The sequence below is a fragment of the Otolemur garnettii genome, unplaced genomic scaffold, assembly GCF_000181295.1.
Source record: "Otolemur garnettii isolate 467f Iridium unplaced genomic scaffold, OtoGar3 scaffold00027, whole genome shotgun sequence".
NCBI lineage: Eukaryota > Metazoa > Chordata > Mammalia > Primates > Galagidae > Otolemur > Otolemur garnettii.
In genome coordinates this window covers 10,972,173-10,996,016 of record NW_003852422.1, presented here as the reverse complement: position 1 = coordinate 10,996,016, position 23,844 = coordinate 10,972,173, and the positions used below count along the sequence as shown (strand labels likewise).

Below are 23,844 nucleotides of genomic sequence, written 5' to 3'. Positions count from 1 at the left end.
TAAGCAACGTAAAGGTTAGAACATCAAGAACATGTGAGAGGGGAAAAATGAAAGAAAACACTGAAGGTGGGATTGAGTATATTAAAAAAGGAAAAAAAATGATACTAGAGAATGTAATATAAAAGGAAGTTTGGAAGAGCAAGCAGTGACAGCCACTCAGCTCTGGTGGCCAGAACCACATAGTTTTTGTATTAAATATCATTCATTTGATGGATCGCTGACAACTGAATGTTTAAAAACAAACCCTAGTGCTCCCAACTAATCCAGCTGGTTTGGAGACTTCAGATTTATCAGCAATTTTCTGAAAACAAAGAAAAGAAAAGAAACCTACCTCAGAAACACAGTGATGGTCTGGGGATTAGCTTTAGAATACAAATTAGAAAATAGCTATTTGCTATTTTATCCACAGGTCATAAAGACATCAATTGAGAGTGTCAACTGGTGGCCATTTGAGTCTGTCTTCTGACTCAGATGATATAAATGATGACTTAATCACTGACTGTGAGCTAGCTGTGCCAGTGGAGACACGGGAAGAGATGAGAAATTATTTACTCTCGTGTTGTATGAAAGGAGAGAAGGTTAGCACTCCCCTTGACAAGGATGGAAGAGGCCCGAGGGCATACAACACGCATACAGTTAAGGCATTGCCACCTACTTCGTGGCATCTAACCATCGTTTTTAAGGTATTTCAAAATGTATATGAAAACACTACACTGTACCCCATGTTTGCATTAATGTATATGGCTATCATTTAATAAAAAAAGTGAAAAAAATAAATAAATCAAGTAAAATTTTGAATACTATATTTTTAAAGTATTTTGTCTTAGTTTATGCAGAGACACAGTAGGGCTCCGCATTTATTAACATCTTCTTGCATTTATTAATTATTTTCTTCATACATGCCCATTTCCACATTCTGTAAGGATTGTCTCCAGGAATTGTGTGAAGTTTTTTTTAGTGTAGCTAGAAAGAAGAGAAGTTTTTCATGCTGTATTATTGCTGATAGCATATGGAAGTGCTTAATAGGTTGCAATTTTATGCTTTTATGTAAGTAACGCATCTTTATGTATAATATAATAGAAAATATGATGAAAATGAAGAAAATAAAAATCAATTACTTATGATCCAACCAAAAAAAAAATAAAAGAAATTATTTACTCTCTTTGGAACTACTGGAAAGGAAAATGGAGTATGACCTGCATTTCTTGCTGATTATAACAAGCTATAAAATAAAATCTTAAATTTTACAGGTGGATGAAGTGGATCAATTGTTCTCAAAATAGAAAATACTTAAAGACATCCTCCCAAGGCACAGACAGTCCTGGGTTATGCTTTGACTAATTCATGCATTAGTCAAATTAGACAAATTCATGTACTTATTCTTTTGTTATTTTATTATTAGACGTCTTAGTTTTTGCTGCTATAACAAGATACCATCAATTTGCCAGTTCATACAACAGATATTTACTTCTTACAAGTATGCCTTTGTAAAGTCTAAGACCTTGGCCCTGGCTGATGTGATTCAGGTCAGGAAGCCCCTTTCTGGCCCTCAGGCAGCCAGCTGCCTTCCTGCTGTGCCCTCACACTACAGGGAGAACCAGACAGCGCTCATCTCTCTTTCTATTCTTATGGGGATACTAACCCCAAAATGATGCCCTACCCTCATGAGCTGATTTAAACCTGACTAACTCCCAAAGGCCTGTACCGAAATCCCATCCCTTCCGGAGTCAGGGCTTCAACGTGTTAAATTTGGGGAAGACACAGACATTCAGTCCTTCAAAATAGGAGAGAAAATTGGGGGCCATCTGTAGATGATGTTACTCCACGTGTGCCTACAGACACATGGTCAAGGTCCAGGCCACAGCGATACACAATAAAGTATGGGCAGCAGGGTGAAATTTTAAAATGGTGAAAACCATGCAGAGACTAGAAAAATAAATTTGTTGAACTCTTGTCTCACCTGGTGCTTTTTTCTGTCTTTCCTCCCTTTCCATGTCATAGTAGAGTCCTGTACTATACTCTGCTTTGTCCTAGAACCATTGCCAGTGCCTTGTAAACCGTCATGCTTTAAATAAATACTATTCAGAAGATCCAAGGCTGAATTGTCTAATAAGTAATCAGGGGATTAGGAGCAATAATTAATCAGAGGCAGGGATAAACAAAACATACAGAGGAATAAAAATGAAGGGTGAGAAAGCACGACAAAAGGGACACGACCAACAGAAGAAGGGAGCAGACAAGACAGAAAGAACTAAAAAAAATATTAAAAGTGACTTGAATTTGAATCTGAACTTGAGGACCATGCCAAAGAGTATTTGGAAAAGATACAATAGTCAATATCAAGGCCGAAATGGGATAGTGCATGTCATTTTGAATATATGTGTTTTTTAAAAGTATAGGATAATTGAAGAATATACAATGTACATAATTACAGAGAAATAAAATCATTCAGCAGAGATTAAAAGAAGCAATATTTAAGCTGGAGATCACTAGTATCAAATAGAACGTTTTTTTCCTCAAAACACTAAGGAGAAATCTCAACTGCCCTAATCTCCACAGTGCACATTTATGCAGATACCCCTCGATAAAGGTGTACAGCAAAGCCACCCACTGTCACTTGACACTCACAAGGTAATTTTCAATTTCAGTCACAACTTTAGGTAGTCACCTTAACATTGTTTAAAAACAGATGATGTCTGAACATTACAATTCATGGAACAGCATAAATAAATAGAATTCAAAAATGTATAAATTTTTGTAACTTACTCAACAAATTCTTGTTAAATTTCCACTGTACATTAGAGCTGGAAAATGAAGCATGAGCAGAGAAAAACAAACTCTGCTTTCATTGGGGGAGTTTACACTACCTGTAAATTAATGTGGTGCTAAAGACACATCTGAGACTCAGTGTAGACGTGGGTAATCTGTGAGCACTGGTCTTCGCTGTGTAAAGTAATAATAATTAGCATGTAGATCTGTACTACGCTGCATGACAGGGGAGTTGGGGCTCTGCAGGTTTGATTCCAAGCCAGGTGAGAAAGAACATTTAGAGGAAGAGAATTAGCATAAGAGATTGTGAAGCTTAGGGACCTTTGATACAAATATTCTCAAAGTGGCAACAAAGAGACTGGTCCCCATTCAAGATGGTGCTCCTTAGAAGGGGAATATTAGGTAACTAAAGCATGGGAAAATGAGTTTAATGAGAAAGATAAGAGAAGACATTTTTAGATCATGGATATTTTCTATTGAACAGAATAAACTTCTGTTCAGTAACTTATTTTAACACTGGACAAAAAAAAAAAAGGTTTTGTGATATAACGATCGCTCCACATCCCTCTTAGCAGTTCTGAGATATTTTGATGTTGTAAGACTCCTGAGGTAAATCTAATGTGTACCCAAGATTCAAAATTCTATTAGAAATTTAAATATAATATGTCTGAAGGCTTCCAGTCCTGTTTTGGGTCAAATTTTGCCATTATTGTTCTGCGTGCCTTGTTCCTCTGCGTGAGGGTTTGTATTTATGTATACATGTGGATACAGTACCATAAACAGATCCAGCTTCCTAAATCTGTTATTATGCTTAATGGAGTTAATGTGTGTATAGCCTCTTTTTAACTTACAGCATGTATTTATGAATTTTGATACTCTTATTAGGATTTTTATCATTGATATTCAAGAACTGATGCATGGTAGATCTTGAAAAACATGGAAAGTGGACACAGAATATGCATTTGGCACCATCCTTTCTAGTTTAATAGAAGAGGAATTGATAGCACACACAATGGGATGAGGGAATATGAAAAAGTAAATGTTTACAGTTGTACTATGGGATATTATTGTCTCATACTAATGCAAATAATAAGGTGAACGTTTGCAGTGTCAGGAGGAAGTTAGTCATTATTCCCTTCCTCAGGCTCTGGTTTAAAGTATCATCAGATCAGTACAGACTACATTGGATATCGGCTTTTCCATTCTTGTGATACTTTACGAAGGAGACTGTTATTCAACTCCATCCAGGTTATTACAAAAGATATAAAGTCTCCATCTTCTTTTATGGTTAGTTTTTCATGGTATTCATATCCCACAGTTTACTAATCTGTTCACTGGTTGATGGGCACTAGGACAGGAGTGTGGGGGGCTGGTGTGCTCCCAGCTAACTGACACAGTATAAGGGTATATGGCTCACCTCCTGGGTGAAGGACTCAACTGTAACTTGGACTTCACCTAACAAATGCAAACAATGTAACCTAATTGTTTGTACCTTCATATTAATCTGAAATTTAAAAACATAAAGTATCATTACTGGAATAAATAAAGCTCAGAGAAAATTTTCATGTGGGATTTTTAAGTCTGAAGAGTTGGGGGGTCAAAGGCGGCTCCTTTGATATGGAAAAATGGAGCTAATAATAAATACTCTGATAGAAATATTTATCTTTTGTGTTTAAATATTTTATAATGTTAGGCGCAGAATTTAACTAGATAATTCACTAGAGATATTAAATTTTCTGAGGTTATATTCCTAATTTATTATTTGTTACAAAATACAATACAAGAATATTAACATCACATCAAAGAAAAAAATTAATAAAGTCATGGAAAAGTTTTTAAAAGAGCTTCTTGACTAATTTGAACTAGCAAGGCCAACTAACAATATATTCATCAAAACTATTTTCAATACCAGCCATTGTGGTGTGTCCTGATATTGATCAGGGAAATAAACTAAAAGTCAATCCCAGCCGTCCAATGATGAGATAGTGATGCTATTGATCTGAAAATTTTTTAGCTTTCAACTCAGTTTCACTGACAATAAATATAAAACATCTGGAAAGAAGAGGAGAGGAGAAAGTAAACAAGAGATACGGAGTAGAAGTGGGATTAAAGGAATTCCATTGGAACTAGGATAATAAAACTCAAAGGGAAGAGCAACTGATAATGTGCAATAATTCTGAAGACCATTCCCTCTACATGAGGTGGGAATTGACTCTGAATTTCACCTTTGTCATCACTGGATATTATCTAACCACTTCTCTTTAATGTCTACTATTCTTCATACTGCCATGCATATGAAATCACATTTAAAATTAATAAAAATTGGAATGAATGGATATAATTAGACATCTAGTTTTGGAATTTATCACAAACATACATGCTTCTTCCATACAGGGCTGCTGTCTAATTTGTAAATATAACAACATACTACCCACTTGTAATAAAGCAGTAGAAATAACAGAAAGCTCTAATGAGTTCCTCCTCCCTGTTTCAAAGAAAACACTAGAATGTTAACTAAACTATTGAATATAGTCCCTTCATAGCTCTCTGTGATCACATGGACATATGGGAACTTACACATATGAAAGTACAATTATACTTTATGCTTCTTTTATGTAAAAATAAAATAATATATATGACATAATTTTTCACTTAACACTTAGTGAATTTAATATAAGATTCTATATAAATATTCTTTTATGTAAATATATATATTTGTGTATTTTTAACAAGAATGTTTTTGGTGCCTCTAGCTAAGTGGTTAGGGTGCCAGTCACATACACTGGGACTGGTGGGTTCAAACCTGGCCTGGGATTGCTAAAAAACAATGACAACTACAACAACAACAACAAAAATAGCTGGGCATTGTGTTAGGCATCTATAGTCCCAGCTACTTGGGAGGCTGAGGCAAGAGAATGGCTTAAGCCCAAGCTGTGATGCCAGGACACTCTACCACAGGGTGGGTGACATAGTGAAACTCTGCCTCCAAAAAAAAAAAGAATGCTATTGAGGGGTAAAAGTATACTCTCTTTTCTTTTTATTTCAGTATGTCATTCCACTTCTGGAAAGTTTGCAATAATTCATGTCAGGGCCCAGGACTGGCCACGTCTCAGGTCTGCTTAACTAGATTCTGGATGTGGACCCTAAGCTACCTTGCTCAGGAACAATTTCTCTTACATGCCTGAGGGCTATCTACTTTAGCAGGAGAGAGAGAGAGAGTAAAGCAGTCTTCTCAGAAAGATAGGCCTTAGTCTTTAGCAGAGCTTGGTAATCTTCAGCAGAGAGAGATGCCGTGCTGGCGTCCTGCAGGCAGGAGAGAAGACAGAGTCAGAGTAAGCGGATCCGTGATAGAATGCGCATGCTCCAGACGGCCTTCTCCTCCAGCCTAATATAAGACTGATCTCGTGCCTCTCAACACCACAGGTATAGAGACTGCAAATTCACCAATGCTCTTATCTAGTGAGCTCTCATGCTTGGTAGGAGAGCTAAATCGTTCTTCATGCCCTTTTCACCAAGGTGTTCCATTATTGAGCTATACAGGTATTTCTTATAACTCTCACTCCTCCTAACCATAAAGGAGGCTACAAATTCACATTTCAAATGGCCCACTGTCTCACACAACTGCCATTCAAAACATTACCAGTGATATTTGCTTTTTATTACTGCCAATAGAGCTGGTAAAACATACACGTTTCCTTCTATTAGTGAGATTCAGTTGTAACTCCATGCTTTTTGACTATTTGCATTTCATTTTGCATGAATTACTTATTCAGAAACTTTACTAATTTATTAGTATTCTTTTTGAGACAGTCTTATTATGTTGCCCTAGGTAGAGTGCCATGGTGTCACAGTTCATAGCAACCTTAAACTCTTGGGCTTAAATGATTCTCTTGTCTCAGCCTCCCACGTAGCTGAGACTACAGGTGCCCACCACAACACCTGGGTAATTTTTTGTTGTAGTTGTCATTGTTGTTTAGCAAGCCCAGGCCGGGTTTGAACCCGCCAGTCCTTGTGTATGTGGCCGACACCCTAACCGCTGAGCTACAGGCTCCGAGTCTACTAATGTATTTTTAACTACTTATAGACATTAATAGTATATTAACTTTTTGTTATTTCCCACTTATTACTTTCTTTTTAATGTATTTTGTAATATGTTAGCTCAGTTTTTTTGTGATTCTTTTATTATAAACAAATTTCGCACAAGCCTTTATTTACCCATTTATTTGTCTCGTGGGTTAAAGTTTTCCTCTGCTTTATGCGACTTACATTCTCCTTTACTGCTGAGGGGGATCTTCTTGCCCCAAGTATATACAAATAAACGCCAAGTCGTTAGATAGACATTATATTAGTAGTGCCTACTGGGGAGTATTAACTATACTACTTTAAGTTTAAGAATATATAATTCTTCTGAGCATAAAGCAAATGTGTTGAAAATGTCAAGTATGTTTCGTCACTCAGCAATTAGCTGCTGTGTCCTAACTACAGACTTTTGGTGGTAAACTGCCAGGATTTTTCTCATGGATCTGTGTGTGAGCTGGCATCTCTCTGCTCTTCAGCCTGAAGCTGGCTGGGAAGCTCAGGACTGACCCGCTGCATTCTACCATGGTCCAGGCTCTGGTCAGGACAGTGCCTGTGATGCAAGAGAACCACACTGTACGGGCGAGCATCCAGTCTCCACGGACATCTCATTGCCCACAGAAATCAAGAGCTGGGCCCCAAAGGAAGAGATGAATAAAGAAGTTTCCCCTTCAGAGGAGAGATTTCACAGCAGTGTGCAGAGATACAGGGCGGGATAAAGAAATTGGCCCATAATTCAATCGAATCCATGCATTCATAGCTAAAGACGTCCACATTCACATGTGTGGATGTTTACATGCATAAACATATATTGATATAAATATAAACCATGATGGAATTTTTGAACATCAAATACTTAATCACAATTTTTAGAGAAAATCCCCAAACAGAAAACTCCTCACTACAGATTGAAATGAGCACTTCCGCCCTAAAAAGTCAAATTTCACATGTAGGTTAAAGCAAGGCTTCTAGGAAAAGCTTTGTCAGAGAATCTGCCATCTCGGTGTAACTGAAATAAATTGTCTGTCCCAGCAGTTACTTTACTCCCTTTGATTTTCTCACAACTGAACTGATTGGATCTGATTGGATCTGATTCTGTTCAGATCATATAGGTAGAAACCTTGTGTTCTGTGGCCTTCTGTTATGTTTGTTCCTACCTATGTTTGGGCTGAAAACTTCAATGATACATTTTATCATATTTCTTATTAAGTATAGATAGATAGATAGATAGATAGATGGATGGATCAAGCTTCTTATAACGTACATTCTACATTGTGACTTAGAATAGTATTTCATGCAGTTACCCGCTTGGAAAACAGTTTTATACAGTCATAAGACCTCAAAATGTTTTACAGATTTCAGACTGCTGGACTATTAAAGCTTTTAGGCACTTAGATTTCATACATGTGCCCACAAAAACTTCATTTGACCCTGATCAGAACCACTTTGATTTAAAAGAAAAAAAGAAAGAAGCATAGGTTAAATGCTAGCCAAATAATCCATAGACAGACCTTTTAAAGTGTATTATCAAGTGATCAAAATAAAGGTAACTAACTAGTGCCAAGAAAAATGCCTAACGTGCTTGCCAAGGAGCCAGATGCTCCCGCCGCTACGTTCTCTGGCAGATTGGCACCAGCGTTCACAACTGGCACACCCACAGGTCTCGCTCATACTGCACCACCGTATGGCTTGAGCTAATTATTTAAAGATAGTTTGCTCCTTAGTCAAAAGTAAATATTCTGTGTACATTTATTTCACTTTCCTGGGGAATAATACTGTTTTATATGAGCCAGAAAATAATGTGTGTGAACTAGACTTGATAAATCTAAATCGGTTATTAGAAAACAATGCAGACCTTTCTAACCACTGCCCATATTTTCACTTCACTCAATCCTTTTCTGAAAATTGGTTTACAGGACTCCAATAAGTGGGTGAAAAATTAAAATACAATCATCAGATGTTTAAACTATATCAATAAGCAACATATTGTGCCATTAAAAAATGATTTTTGAAATTCGTAAATAATTTAGTATTGTACAGGCAAATCCTGGGACACAGTCCCTTAACATGAAGACGTGAGTAGTCAATTGATGTGTACGTAATTGAATAAGCTGTGATGTGATTTAAACTGTCCACACACTCTCTACCGCTCTTTGCCTTTGTCCGAGTAAGATTTTGAAGTGTGCCAATGCATACAAATATTTTCCACCAAAGCCATTGAATTCGAGAAAAGATTCTCCTCTGTATATCTGGTGAAATTTAATGTGATTTTTGATTCTGTACAGTGACTCTGCTATTATTTTTCTGAAGATGTCAACATTCTTTCAAAATATTGACTTTTATTTCAGCTAAAGATAGGGAAAGTGTTATAGCTCTTATTTTTATTGTAAGAAGATTTCACTTCCTTAGATATTCTGGAGCACTGTGCCAAGTGAGGAAAAAGGGCGAGAAGGAACCAAGAGAAATCATGTGAGATTCATGCGAAACAGAAGACCGAAGCTGCTTTGCTTTAACCCTTTTGCAGTGTATTCAAAAACATAGTGCAGGTGACAAAGTCCTTTTGGAGAAAACTTTAAGAAATGAAAGAGCTCACCGTGCCACATAATAGCAGTGTTTGTTGGTAACTATACCTGGGTTTCCTATAGCTTAAATAAACATGAAAGCCCCCAACCTTGTCTTTCCTCTAGGTTACTGAAAACTAAAGGCAGAGCTAATGGTAAACGTGTCCAAGGATGTCTATATAGAAGTAACGTGTAAAAGAGTACGGGTAACATTATGTACATGGTGTTGTCATCGTATTTATATCACTATTTGGCAAGTAGTTATCCCAGAAGTTTTAAGATCAGAATTTAATCCATCATGTATAAAAAGAAGAAAACAAAATGCCCTTTCCTTGCTGAGAGGTGGCAATGATTTTTGAAATATCAACATGTGCTGAAGACCATACATGCGTCTCTAGGTGCCTATATAACAGTATAGAACACGCACCTATATAAGATCTAAATCTGCTATATAATCTATTCTATTCTAAAGCAAAGTGAATGATTTGTATTTTATAAGGCTAATGTATAAACTCAGGTGCATCTCCCAGGAATTTATATTCCACGTATAATTCACATGCCAAATTTAATCACAGATCAAACAATAATATGTATTTTAAGGTTATGTGTATGTACCTCTATCTAGAGAACCCATTAAACCAGCAGCAGTCACTGGGAAAAAAAAAGTATAGGATTTTAAAAAATTATTATTATTAAAACAGTGAAGAACAGATTTGAAGAGACTTTTAAAGTACGAGATTATTTTCGTTAGGCAGACGGAAACTTTTCCCCTGGGACCTTGTTTGTCAGGAAGTCCTGGGTAGGAAAATATCAGCAGCTGGCATGATAATGAGTCCACTTCACTGCAAATGAGTTCATTATTATTCCATTCCTGCAGCGCTGTAATTCACAGTTGCATGTAATTTATACATAAATAAAAAAATAAGGTATTATATATAACTAAACTCTGGTAATCTACAGGAACAACACTTATAAACAGAAGGAGAAAAGGCTAGGAGACATATGGAAATGAGGATAGACAATAAAAGAAAAAGACAAAAGAAAATCCCAAACCGGCAAGAATAAAAGAAAAAAATCCCCCAAAGTAAATAAAAAACATATGAGTATGAATTTGTACTTCCCATAATTTGGATTCAGCTTTTTTTCAACATGACATCAACTACAAGTAAGAAGTAATACAGTTTTTTGACTATAAATGATTTCTAAGAATGATTATTTTATAGAAGAGAAAGTCTTATATAATAAGCACATTATAAAAAAATTAATCTATGCATACATAACTAATTAAACTGAACAATAACTGCAAATATCAGTTTTTCATTTCTGCAGGCTTCCTGACTTTGGGATATGACAGACCAAAATTCTGAAATATGGAATAGAAAAAAAAAAAAAAAGAATGAAATGACACTGGGTTACAGCAATACACATCTCCTTTGGGACAGAGTATTAGACAAATAAGCTTCAAAATATTCATGCTTTGTAGATTTAGAAATTCAAACCATTCTTACTAAAGTTAAATAGATTTAAAATGACTTCAATATGAGACCTAAAAAAATGAATATTCTAGTTTATAATCAGTATTTAAATTGTGTTCTAGGTATCATCAAACATATAAAATCTGAATAAACATTTTAATAGTGTACATAAATAAATTTAAAGTAAATCAAAATATAAGAAATACAACTTAAGACATTATATCCAATAACAGATTAGCTAGCTAATACACTATTTAAATACAGAAATTTTAGGTTTAATTGTAGGACTGTTGGTTGATAAATTAGGTAAAGTAAAATAAATAAGCTTTTTAACTACAAATCTATTAAATGAATATACTGTAATATCTGGTGAATATTTTGATGAAATTAAAAGTGTTATGAAAATGAACAATAAAGCATATTGACTATAAAGAAAATGCAATGATTGAAATTTACCTATGTATAGAAAATTAGAAATTAATATGACAATTGGGCAAAATTGAAATATCTTCATTTTCTGGAAGTAAAATTGTACTGGGCAAGTGGAGGAGTTAGGTTTACAGTGTGGTTTAGGCCAGACATTTCTGGAGAACTTGTCTGACATGAGTCCAACTTACTCAACACACAGGGCATCTGGCCCCTGGATACTCAGGGCTAACATTCCAGAGGTCTTGTTTGAACAAAGTCCAGAATTCCTGCTTTCCAGGTACTGCTGACGGCCTGATTGATATCCTGAGGCTGAGAATGGGATGCTTAGCAAAGATTATTATCATCTGAGTCCTGCCCAGGGATAAGATAAAAATCTTGGAAGCAAGTTAAGAAAGTAAAAGTTACCCCCAATGTGTAATAATTACAAATAATGATGTGTTTACTCGATTTACTCTCTGTTTCCCTCTCTTTTACTGGGAATGATTGCTTGGGGGCCTTACCTTGAATAACTAAAACTAACTTTATGCTTTATGTTGTCAACATGATTTATGGCTTTTGACTGAATAAAGAGACCTTCAGGAGAATAGATGGTGGCTGCACTTGGAAGATGCTATTAGCCACTCACTAATGGAGAGAGTGAGCCTCTCACTGAGCGTGCCTCTCATTGAACACACCTCTCATTGTGCGTGCCTCTCACTGAGCGCGCCTCTCACTAAGTGCGCCTCTCACTGAGTGCACCTCCCATGTTATTTCACCCAACATAACCGAGTCAAAGTCTTTCTCTTGTCGACTGTTTCCTCAGTGCAGACACCAGCAAAGGTCGTGGGGACCCACACCCCCACAGAAAACAATGTTTCCTATTTTATTATTTTTGAAAATGGAAGCCATGTTACAAACTAGAGTAAGATATGAGGACTACCGACACTGTTAATGAATCCTGTGAGGGTCACAAACTGCAACGCTAGTTTGGAAACATTCAAGGGACCCAACTAACAGGAGAGTGAGAAATCTTGGTGTAAGAAAGGCAAGTAAAGGCAAGTAAAGATAAAGTGTGAAGAGTTCAAAAACTACAGTGGATTTAATGAATAGTAGGCAGCATAGATACATAAACAGTATAGAAATATGCTTAAAGAAGTAAGAAAAGATTAACCACTAATCGTCAATTCTTTTTACTGAAGAATAAAAGAAAGGAAGAAGAGTAATTATCCAGCATAAGATGTCTCTGGAAAGTCCTAAAAAACTTATTATATACTTTATACACATATAAATAATATATTCCCAGTAATGAATTTGGTCCTATTTTACAAAAATTAAAAATTATTAGTCATACAAAATCTCTTTCCGAAGCAGGAGGAGGGGCTCCTTTTTCAATGGCACGGAGTGACATGGAGTAAAGGTCAGGCCCTTGGTGGTGTGTTCCTAATAAACGACCCCACTTTGAAGGACTTCGAGGACCAGGCGGTTTCATGTTTGGCCTCAGAGTTAGGATGGCAACTGTCACTTGTTTACTTTGTCCGACACCACCACCGCCTGGGCCTGCTCTAAGTATCTGGTATAAAAGGACCATGGCGTGATTTTTCTTTATATTACAATAGCAAAAAAAGAATCAATTGGAAATGGCTCTAACCTCATGGAGGAGCTTACTGAACTTATGTCCATGTGTAGATATTTGAATTCATCTTCTATATCTACTGTTGAAAAATCATACACCCCTTACTAAGAAATGAAATAAAGGAAATCTTTGATAATGTTTTTCTTTGATTTATTTTGTTTTATTTTGACATTTATATCCTGTGCCTTTTAACACTAATTACAGAGAATTTTATTTTCTTAGTTTGTCTAGGAAAGTTCTTTAGAAAGGGCTAAATAGCACTAGCTTCATTCAGTAAATTCTTCCCATCCACTGCCCAGGCAATCACCAGGCATCTGGGCACATTTGTGCACAAGCCTCCTGCCCTGCTCTGTCCCCCGTCCTCCCGCCCTGCTCTGTTCCCCTGTCCTCCTGCCCTGCTCTGTCCCTCTGTCCTCCTCTGTCTGCATTACTGGACCATCATAATGATGACCATTACTGCAGTGACTCTGGAAATCCTGGTGCAGAATAAAACTTTTAGGGTGTTCCTGAACAGAGAAATTACTCTCTTTTTAAATTTTTTTTATTATTTTATTTTTATATATACACGTGTTTATTAGGTTTCTACTTTTTGCCTTCACAAATTTAGAAAGGCTTAAAATTTAACAATAATAACAATGTTTAACATAACAACTAGAAACAAGAACCTCGTAAAGAACGAACAAAAATGAACACATTCAGAAAAGAAATCAGATGATTGCTGCAACAAAATATTAAGCAATAATAATAATAGTAATGAAAGAAAGTAACATTCACATTGTCAAATAAGAGTATGTCTATTATAGAATGCCTCGACTCCGAGGTTCAGTGTGGAGTCATCAATCAACCTCTTCTTCTTATTATTTTTTCCAAAGTCTCAAAAAATAGACAACTAATATTTATAAATAAAAATAAAAGATAATTTCAAAAACAGATCATGCCAATTCCCGTAGACAATAGAAAAAGAAGAAATACTTCAAAATCATTTCCCTTAATCTGGATACACCTGATATTAAAATTGGAGAAAATATATTATTATAAAGGAAAAATTACAAACATAATTCACTTATAAATGAGGATGCAGTAGCCTGTATCCTAAACAACTTATTAACAATTTGAAGTAAAAAGTAATGTTTCAGTAATGTACTTTAGTCAAAATCAAGTCCAATTTATATGAGAGTTAGTCACTATTTTTTTTTTTTTTTTACTTTTCCTTACTCTCTTTACAAAGAAGTCACAAATGTTTTTATGCGTTATGTGTAACATTGAATATTTCCTGACCTGGATGGACAACCTGGTATTCTATGGTTGATTTGCCAATCACAATCATATAAATTACAATACTCCTCTAAAATGGAAATATCTCTGTTTTCTAATTTATTTCATAATGCATCTATCATAAACTTTTGAACTATATAAAATCTATGGTGGAATCACTTTTATAAAATGAATTTGGGTAAACTTTGGTATCATTTGAAATTAGGAAGCATGAAACTCATTGCAGACCCTTAGATTTATTTTATATATCTAAATCTATCACAGGTTATTCAAACACTTTGCATGGCCATACAGATTTTTTTGCTGCCATGAGTGCTTTTCATCCAAATAGCATTTTTCTGCTTAGCAAAGCAAGAGGGAAAAGAAAATTAAAATGAAGCAAATCCGTATAAATAGAAAGAACATAGACGTTACAAGTGACTTCTGCCAGAAGCAAACTACTAGTCAAGAAAAATGTCCTGAGTAAATGTGTGACTGGGGCCGGCAGTGGAGACTCACAGGGCTGCAAAACTGTTTCCTCCTGCAGGTTGTTAGACTCAAGAGAGTAAATGGTCTTTCAAACTGTGTGTAGATGGCATGTTCTTCATGCGATTGATCCTCTTCAAAATGCACTCAGCGTTCAGGAAAAAGTGACACGTGGTAGCTCTAGAAACTGTTTTTGTTGGTTTCTATTTTTAGGTGTGTAAACTAGAATTGTTCCGCCCTCTTCATTCTTGTGCTTGTGTCCTTCCATCTTTATATTAATGTTAATATCTAAACCCAAATAGCCTTACTACACACAGATCCTGAGGGCTTCAGTCTCCTTCCACTATAGTTGTAAAACTTCAGCTTATAACTGGCATTCCCTTAGTGATAGATTCAATGTCCGCCTGAGTTATTTTAGAATTACAGAGATGTAGGGTGTGTGTGCTCAGGAACAGGACAGTGTGTGCACATCAGCCTTTTCCTAGAATGCCCTAACAAACAGGCCGTTGGAAGTGCTCTACAGACCCCTGCCAACACGGACACGTAACCAACTCCTCTGGGGCCACAGCAGCCTGCCTGGGATGTCTGCACTGAGAACCACGCAGCCGTAAAGAACACAGAAAGGGCCTGTCATGATGAACCTGCACCTCCTTGGTCAGATTGGTCTTGAGAAATTAGAGCTTAGGCATGGAGTGTCACCAACTTTTTCAAACATGGATCCTTACCCATTCACCTGCACCTTTCTTTGCAGGAGTCAGTTTGCTTGGTCTGTCCACGGTGGAATCACAGCCTCAGCCTCACCTGTCATCTTGTTCCTGTGTGCACCACTTCCTCAGTCTCTTTCTTCACCGAAGGAATCCTAGAAGCGTTTCCAGAATAGCATGAAGTTCTGATGAATGAGAAGACACCCTGAAAGAATACTCAACACGGTAAAATTAAAATAAGTTAGAGAAGTGACCAATTCACGAGTTCAAGCTAAAAGTTATACACAAAACGTTTAAATCTAATAGTAAGTAAATCAATAGAAAACCCAGTAATCTTACATAAAGGATAACCTCAATCTCTGTATACATAATGAACTAGTCAACAAGGAAATTAAAATATCAATCTCATTAATAAGAGCAAGAAAAATAATAAAATACTTAGCAATAAACTTAACTGAAGATGTGAAACATTTGGGCACAGAAAATTATAGAAAGAAGAAGAACTCAAAATGCACTAAATACTTACACATAAAATCTGAAACCATAAGACCCACAGAAGATAACGTAGAGAAAAAGCTATGTAGAGATCGGTCTTGGCAATGATTTTTTAGATATTTTAGACTATTTTAGATATTTAGACTTTTTAGATATGAGCCCCAAAGCATAGAGAACAAAAGTAAAATATGAACAAATGTGATTGCGTCAACCTGAAAGGCTTTTGTGCAGCAAAGGAAATGATCAAGGTAACATCCTCGTTGAGAGAAAATATCTGCAAACCTCATATCCTTGATATTCAATAGACGTAAAGAACAGCTCTATAGCAGAAAAAAATAGACCCAAATAAAAGATGAAGAAAGGAACTGAATAGACAATTTTCAATGAAGACACTTTGGGGGTTGCGGTGGTGGTGAGGCCTAGAAACTTACTTATTAGGTACAATCTATGCTGTTCTGGGGATGGGTACTCAAGAGTCAGCCACTCTCAGAGTCCCGACTTTAGCATTCCACAGTTTATCCAAGTAATATGAACACTTATAACTTCTGATATTCTGAAATAAAAATTATAATAAATAAAAAGTTTTATAATTATTATGTAAAAACAAAGACATAGAATTATATAGCAGATTTTAAAAGGATGTTCAATGTCAGTAACCACTAGGGAAATGCAAATCAAAACTACAGTGAGCTATCTCTTCATGCCTGGTTCGCTATTAGCAGAAAGACAGAAGATAACAAGTGTGGATGAGGACGTGGAGCAAAGGGAAAACTTGTTTACTATTGGTGGGAATTTAAACTGGTACAGCCTTATGGAAAACAGTATGGACATTCTGCAAAAACTTGCAAATAGAACTACCATGAAGATCCAGCAATTCACTTCTCCCCTTTGAGTATACACTGATCAAAGGAAATGGAATCAGTAAGTCATTGGCTGCCATCAGCTGAGGCCTCCCACATTGACCCTCCATGCCGTCATTTACAATTTCATCCTATTTGTACTCAAAACCTCTTTGAATGGCCAGTCTTCTAATTCCTCCCAGAGAAGTTCTGAAGTTCTCTTTAGGGCTTTCGTGTCCACTTCTACCTAAGTTTATCAACAGACTTGTATCTAGCACCCACTAGCTCTGTTATCCATCTAGTCCCAGCTCATGATTTGTGCATTCGGTCAAGGAATCTTTACTGAGGATGCGTCTGTGTAGTTTGAACATGTAGAGACGCATCAGAACCTATTTGTTTGCAAGGGATAGAAATTAGACTGGAAGCAGCTTAAGCAAAAAAAAAAAAAAAAAAAAAAGGACAATATAATTGTTTAATTCGTGGTTAATGAACAAATGTAAAGAAAAGACAAGAAAGCAAATGACTTGAAAAACTCATACCTGTGTGCCTGCCTGCCCCGCCCCCCCGCCCCCCCAATCTGTCTCCTTTCTCTGTTTCCCTTGACCCATCACTTTTTTTTTTATTATATGTAATACATAACAGAATAATTTTATTCCCATCAGTGTGTGTATACTTTTTTTTTTTTTATTGAATGGTAACTGTGTACATTGATGCACTTTGGGGGTACAGTGTGGTGTTTTCATACACAGTCCAAGACACTTCCATCAAACTGGTTAACATAGCCTTCATGTAACTTTCTTAGTTATTATGTCAAAACATTCATATTCTACTCATAGAAAGATTCACTTGTACCCTTGCAAGATGAACCACAGAAGTGAACCCTCGAATCCCTCTCCCTCCCCCCTCTCTCCCCCCCCCATATCCTTAGGCTGTTATTAGGTTATAGCTTTCATATAAAAAGGTTTAAATTAGTTTCATAATAGGTGTGTGTACATTGGATACCATCACTTTTATTCTTTCCGGCTTATTTGTTCCTTCCTACGGGGCTGGCAGTCTGTAGACGCCCATCAGACTCAGGGGGTTTATAGGGCTGTTCAAGTCTCTGCTTCCTTTTGATCATCTGCCCAGTTCTTCTGTTCAACATTGAACATAGGGTATTGAAGTTTCCAGATATTGTCATCAAATTCCTGGTTTTGACCCCACTGAATTTTTGTTCCATATGTTTTATGGTAATGTTTTTGAGTGCCTATGTGTTTATTATGGTTATGTCTCTCATGAGAAAACTGTGTGGACTTTACACAGGAGAAACTCTTTGCCATACACAACTGAGCACCCTGTGCACGTAACCTCTAATAAAATCATGTAACTCACTCAGCTGGACTTGTCTGAGTCATTGCTTTGTCTCTCGGTGGAGGAGACCCCAAGAGCCAGATGGTCTCTGAGCAAGATGATTTGCAGCTGGGGGAGGGGCTGTGAACCCTCGGGCAATTTGTCCGCAGGTGCTCCTTGCAGAGAAAGAGCCCAAGCCCCTGGCAATCCTTAGGCACATAGTCATTGTCTAATACTCCCCTCACCTGTCTTGTACTATCTCAATAAAAGGACTAGTACGGAGGTTGCTCAGGGCTACCCTGCAATCAAGGTTAGCCCACCTCCTACAAGCTTGTAGTTCTAATCCGTGGCAGGCCTGGTTGCCTGGTTCCTTTCTGCAGCGATCAAGACCAGGGCCATAGGGACCATCGGGGCTGTGACACTTGGTCCCATCTCAGTTTGTAGGGTGGTTTTTCTATGCCATCCAGGGATTTTTCTGGAACATCTGGCTGGCCCCAAGGTAGCTGTGGCCCAACTATTCTTGACCTGCTAGGGTTGCAGATCTCAAGACCCTCTAGGGTTGCATGGCTAGAGCAAGGAATTTCTCCTTTTCTGGCCACACTCACCAGCCATTTCTCCTCTGCAGCTTAAGCTGGGGGGAACGAGAGATGCTGGTGGTCAGGCTCTCCCCATATATCTCCCGGGATTTGGAGCTTAGTGGTGAGGGACCCCTGCCTTCTTCTGCACACTTCTCCAGACCTGAGCGAGATGAAGCTGAGGAAGTGGTTGAGGGGAAGGGGAATAATATAACTCAAGTGCAACTAACGTTTCTTGTTTTTCCAGAGCTTTAGCAGATTTTATGCATAAATCCTTCCTAGTTTGCTATATGTCCCCAAGACAACACCACTGATTTTAAATGGTCAATTTTAAACATTAACTGTACCAGTTATGCTTCTTTTGCAGTGCAGCGGGTGTTTAGAGCTCCTTAATTGCACTTGTGGAAGAAGAGCTCTTTGAATTGGGTTTTAAACGTCCTCCATGTAATTTCTTTCTATTTGATAGAAATGACTATGCCCAGCCCAGTGCAGTGGCTCATGCCTGTAATCCCAGCACTCTGGGAGGCCTGGGCAGGTGGATTTCCTGAGCTCAGGAGGTGGAGACCAGCCAAGCAAGAGAGAGACTCCATCTCTAAAAACAGCCAAGTGTTAGTGGCACGGATAGTCCCAGCTACATGGGAGGCTAAAGCAAGAGCATTGCTTGAGCCCAAGACTATGAGGTTGCTGTGAGCTCTGACACTATGACTATCCAGAGTGACAGACTGTAACTATGTCTCAAAAAAAAAAAAAGAAAGAAAGGAAAAGAAAAGAAATGACATGATTCTGCTTTCAGGTTTGTGGATGGCTCAGTGACTAGAGACTTCTATTTGGGATTTTCTACATAAAAATTGGTTGGTGCAAAGTCCCCACAATTAGTGGCAGAAAGTGCCTTTGTGCATGTTATGTTTTCATTAGCCTTGTAGTAGTCAAACTTAATTATTTATGAGAACAGGCCATTAGGGGGTCATCGGATAGAGAGTTTTTCTTGATACTGGCTCTGGTTCACTGTTGACAGTACAATCTAAGGGAGTGACATCATATCATATGTGGAATATTAAATAAAGGGCCGTGTTAACAATAACAAATGGGTAGGGATTTGTATTCTGACAGATGTGAAGGTTTTATCTACTGAGATATACGGGACTTCTTAAAAGTAAAGTCTGCTTGGAGATGCAGCAGATGGCCAAATAGGAGGCTTTAGACAAGAAAACTAACAGCAGAAATATTTGAAAGGAATGATTTAGTAAAAGCATCTTTTAGAGGGAAAAAAAACAAAACTCCATTTTCCTCCTTAAGAAATGAAGTTTCCTGTGCTATGCTTGATGTAATGTTTCTCTTTTGTTTCAAACAAAACGTTAAGTGAAAATAACCCTTTTCTAACTAAACGTCAATAATACTTGGAATAGTGTTTTATTGTAATGCTATCAATTGGGAACTTCACACTTACTTTATGTGAAGGACACAGCCAGGCTGCCTCTAAAGTACGTGACATATTTCCGCGTGTTATAATGCCTCCCATACGTAGCAGCATGCTGTGAACACATACCATCTATAAGATATGTCCTTTAGGTCAAAGAATGCATTTTAATAACACTTAAAGAAAAAAGATATCAATAGGGTAATTTAATTGCTTTCCATTAATAGAAAAGCCTAGAAAGGATTTCACTGTGGGCCATTGAGCTTGGATAGAAGCACTCAGTTCTAAACCCAGGACTCCATTATGAATAGAATTCATTTCTGTTTTATGTGTCAAAAATTCTACTTCTAACATTTATTGACCTTTTCATATGGCATAGGCCCTCTTCTAAACATTTATTAATAGCTTCCTAGGATTCATGCTATTATCCCTGAAACTGAGTTCCAGGGAAGAAATAATTTATCTCAGATAATAGTTCATAAATGATATACTTCTGCCAATATTATTTATTTTAATTTGTGTTATTTCATAAAGTAAACAAAAAACATTGCTAAGCAGTAGAACAAACATCATGTATATATATTTTTTTACTTAAACATAATAATGTTAATAAAATGTGAGACAGCCGCAAAGCTCATTTGGGTCACCTTGGACATAGTTCTCTAAATACATTTTACTTTTAAAAATATTGTCTTCATGTGTAATTGAATTGATGTCTTTCTTTCCTCATGTTACAACTTTAAGCCTTTAGGTTAAAACCAGAAAAAGGAGAATGAATGCAGGTTTGCCCAAACTACGTACTCCGTACCCCGTACCTATCACAGAAACATGTTACGATCACTGCCTATTTTATTTACCTATCAGCCAACCAGTAATGTTGTCAGATAATTTTTGGTAGATTTTGATAAAATGTTATTTAAAAAGTAGTTTGCTAACATTCAAGTTGATGACAGTACTACTTTATTGCAGCCTGGATAAGAATGTAACTGAAAAATTTTATTCTTATAATTTTCTGCTGTGTATATTATATATGTTACATATACATGTATATGTATCTTATATATGTGATATGACAGTGTAACTTGAATGTATTTTTTTATATATTTTATTTATATTCAACCAAATATATGTTACATCAGATCAACACTTGCATCATAAATTTTACATCAAGACAGTGAGATTTGATTATAAATATATTATTTTACACAATCCTTATTTTACATGACTCTTGAGGATGAGCTAAGTTTAGAACATGGAGAATTTTTAAAAGGTCAACACACATGACTTGATTTCTGAAACCAGGGAGTGTAAATCTATTCACCTGGAGGTAATAAAATGTCAATAAAATAATTGAACATTGTGACTCAAGCATTATTCTGACCTCATCTGGTGTTTCTTCTCAACACCAACAACCACCTTTACGTCTTGAAGGTTAAAATATGTTTATTGGAATAATTGACAAATTTATGGCTAACAAATAATGGTAGATTCAGAAAGAAAATTTAAGTTAGACAAGCTATAAATCTCAAAATGTATTTCATTGGTCAGAAGTGTGTGAAAAAAACTATGGATATACTTCAAAAATCTGATTTTGTGGTTTTTTTTTTTTAATTGTTTGGGATTCATTGAGGATACAAAGAATTAGGTTACACTGATTGCGTTTGTTAGGTATAATCCCTCTTCTAATTGTGTCCCTCCCCCAAGAAATGTGTTAGTATTGTGTAAAAATGGTTTCTATCCCTTTTTCTGTACTTAGTTTTCTCTTCTTACATTTATTTGCTTGACCAGTTTCTCTCATTCAGGTCAGAAATGCTTATCAAAAGCTATTCTTAGAACTGCACTTTTGGGATTTAGCAACACAATCACTGAAACAAGAGAAATAAGGAAACTTCTAGCTTACTAAGTTAATTTTCTTGAAAAAGGAATAACTGATTCCTGACTTACAGTTTTAAGTGACTCTTCACAATATTCAAGTATTGGGGTGTGTGTGTTTTAATATTGTGTACAAATAGCCATGTACTATCTTCAACTTCCCTTAAAAAGTGCTCTTTCACATAATTCTGATTAGGTTAAAACCCGAGGAGTTTTGCGTGGTTGAAATTAGTAGCTGATATTTGTTATAAATTTGGCAGCCTTTATATTTATCATAAATTATTTAAAAACGAATCAAGGTAATGAAAATGCAAACTAGAAACTAGAAGAAGATTTGTAAGGTGCATAGTTTGTGTCCAAGGAGATTTCCTACATAGAAAAATTCCCCATTAATTTACACATATGTTGCTTATAATTTGGGGGGAATTTGAGGTTATTAGACCAGTATGTGATATTCTCAATTGGAAGACTAAAAATTAATATCTAAGCATTACTATTGAACTTAGATAACCTGAGAATTACATATACATCAAACAAAAATTAATATCTAAGCATTACCATTGAACTTAGATAACCTGAGAATTACTTATACATCAAACAAAAATTAATATCTAAGCATTACCATTGAACTTAGATAACCTGAGAATTACTTATACATCAAACAAATATATTCTACAGACTAGTTGAATACCCAATACAAGTTACTGCTAGAAGCTCAGTGGGGTAAACACCTCGTCAGTCCTGTTCAGCACTGTAAATACAGCTACTAGAAGATAGTCTGGCATGAGATAAACAAGAGTGGAACAGAGACCATTACTATTAAATCTTCTTGGAAAAGGAAAATATTATACGAAATGAAAAAGTATGTCCATCTCCTCTCTCCAAGACTTTTGAGGCTAATAGGATTGTTAAGCAAATGTCTAAATAACTAAAGAAGAAGTTTGTTAAGATACAAATAAGTTGCTGGGATGCTGAGATTTTTAAGACTTCACACAGGAGAGATCATTCTGGAAGAGCATTATCTAATAATCTTTCATAGATAGTATCGGATTTTAAGCTTAAACATAAAGAAAGAAAGAATTTAGGTGAGAAATAAAAGCGAAAGAGTAAATAATATTTGGATGTGTGTGCATAAGGGATGATTTAAAGGCACATAGAAGATGGTTAGATTAACAAGACTTGATGATAGTGGGGGAGAAGGCTCCTTGCAAAATGATTACTGGAAATACAGCTGTGCTGTGCTTTGGGGCCACTTTATCAAAACTTGGAATGGTGGGTTGTAGTGTTTGGGCATCATTATAAGATATTAGAGGTTATTAAACAATTTCGCTGAGCAATGTTTAAGAAGCAAAAGGAGTGAACTTGGTATTTTCAACATCGCAATATTTTAGAGTAATATCAGTTAATAGCTCAGTATGCAGCTATACATTTCCTACTTTGAAAATTCTTTAAGTGTTACTAGAATCTTGGTCTAAGTGCCCTAATGAGTGAAGTTCCCATAGTTTCACTAGGTGTCTTCTCCCTTACAAATTTCTGTGCATCTAACTAGTTTGAGAATATATATTCTTGCCATGATTGCAATCAATGGCATTATCCCCGAAATCCTATGAATATATCATGTTCAAATTGTTAGTAATTTTAATTTGAGTGAAAATCTTACTGATGCCTAAGATAACATAGGTACTAGGTTGAAAGGGAAGTAGAAGTCTTCTGAATTTTAAAATTTACAACACAAAGATCCTGACCTTAAGGGGACTTGTCAGATGGGACATGATCCTATCTTTAAAGATGACTTAGAGCAGAATGCATCTTAGTTTAACATACAATCATTCTGATCAGGTGCCACTGTCACTATAGGGTTATCAGTGGCCTGAAAAAGAACTTTAATTTCCACCCAGTGAGCCAAAGGAACCAAATTATATTATTTATAGACATAATCATAGTGAACAG

General features: G+C 36.3%; 1 non-coding gene across 1 annotated transcript; it reads left to right on the top strand.

Annotated features, from left to right (window-relative positions):
• The first annotated feature begins 556 nt into the window (after positions 1-556).
• On the top strand, positions 557-681 carry LOC111724875. Its single transcript, XR_002773085.1, has one exon. It is a non-coding gene; the product is annotated as a U6atac minor spliceosomal RNA (small nuclear RNA).
• The last annotated feature ends 23,163 nt before the right edge of the window (positions 682-23,844 follow it).